The sequence below is a fragment of the Triplophysa dalaica genome, chromosome 3 (assembly GCF_015846415.1).
Source record: "Triplophysa dalaica isolate WHDGS20190420 chromosome 3, ASM1584641v1, whole genome shotgun sequence".
NCBI lineage: Eukaryota > Metazoa > Chordata > Actinopteri > Cypriniformes > Nemacheilidae > Triplophysa > Triplophysa dalaica.
This window is the reverse complement of record NC_079544.1, coordinates 16,849,497-16,851,122: the sequence shown is the minus strand read 5'-3', so window position 1 is coordinate 16,851,122 and position 1,626 is coordinate 16,849,497.

Sequence of the window (1,626 nt, the reverse complement as noted above, 5' to 3'; positions counted from 1 at the left end):
GTAGCGGATAACAATGATGTTGTGATTTGTGCTTGACTTGAGAGTTTGAGGTTTTTTTCTGGTGCTGTATACATGTATACCTACGGACATTATGCTAATTACATACTGTATCATTCTTTGTGCCTATAATTGCCATCTCCTGGAATGCAGAGATTAGCTCTTCTAGGAATGTACTGTACATATTCTTCATTGCTCATAAAAAACAACATGCAGACAAGAATAGACAACAGTTTCTCTGCTCTTGCCAAAACAAATCTCTCATCATGACTTCTGATAAGTCAATTTGGTTGCTTATTAAAATGTTTCATAGCTCTTGCGACATATAACGATTGAGGAAAATAATGGCCTGTAATTGTTCACTCACCCTGAACTGTCACTATGACCTCTCAGAAAGGTACGAAAGAAATACTTATGCGGTTTCTGTAGACATGAGACGATCTTTCACCCTACTAGGCAATCGTTAACCGGTAAGAACATGAATGATGGGAAAAATATGCATATGCTGTATAAACATGTGTAATGAAGTAAGTAAAGAAAAAGTAGTGCAGTGCGTAACCTCTGTCCTGATCTTGAGAGGTGCTTTGCATGGCGACAGATGCTAGCGGCTGTGGCCTTTATCATCCTTGTTGGTTTTGTCGAGTCCCATTGGAATGGATTTGAATATGATTGGTTACAAGGGATTTGTGGGTGAGTGTTGCGGAAAATTTTATATTTAAATTTCGGTATAATCAAATGGTGCTTGCTGAGGCAGGCACTATTCCTATTCCTTATACTGTGTGGTAAAGGTTTTTGGTGCAGACTATCACCATTTGTGCTACGAGTGATTCCTCAAAGAGGAAAGATGGGAGAGAGGTGCAAGTTATGAATCACACAATCATTTCACTTGGTGGATGATAAACCGGCTAAAATTCCCATAGACACTGTTATTGTAACTTGGAGGTGGGCCAGTAAATAATCAACACCTTAACATTGTGTCAGCAAACATTGTGCAAAGACAAAACCATTTTCTTCAGGAAATGCATTACATTGTCGTATAAATATAAAAATAATCGATATGATGCTGGTTAATGAAAGCCTATCTATTCGTTGTGTAGGTAAATTATAGAACAACTATTAAAGTTCAGGGTAAAAGTATTTTTATTATTTTTACATAATGCAAATAATTGTAATAAACACTTACTCTTTATTTGTTCAAACAAATTAGCATGTTTTCCTGATTTAAATATATTCCTAATTAAGAGAAAGTCTGCACCACCAGTTCCATCACAGAGTTCCCGAGAGGACTGTCCTTTCTATATTTCAACTCGTCCATAATAAAATGTAAATTATATTGCCACTTGTTTTATTTCTTTATCATCATGAGCCTGACATTCAAACTATTCACTGGTAGTCTGCATAAAAAGGCACAGTGTGATGTTAATGAGTGTAATGTATTCAGCCTCTTGGGAATCTTTAAGTTATATATTGCTGTATTCATATATGACATAATAATTCTTTGCCTGCCTTTTTTAGCAAACGTAAATAATTAAGCAGTCAAGCTTTAAAGATCCAGCTGCTCCAGTTGGCAGTCTCTCTCTCTCTCTCTCTCTCACACACACACACACACTCACTCTCCTGCTCTAAGTA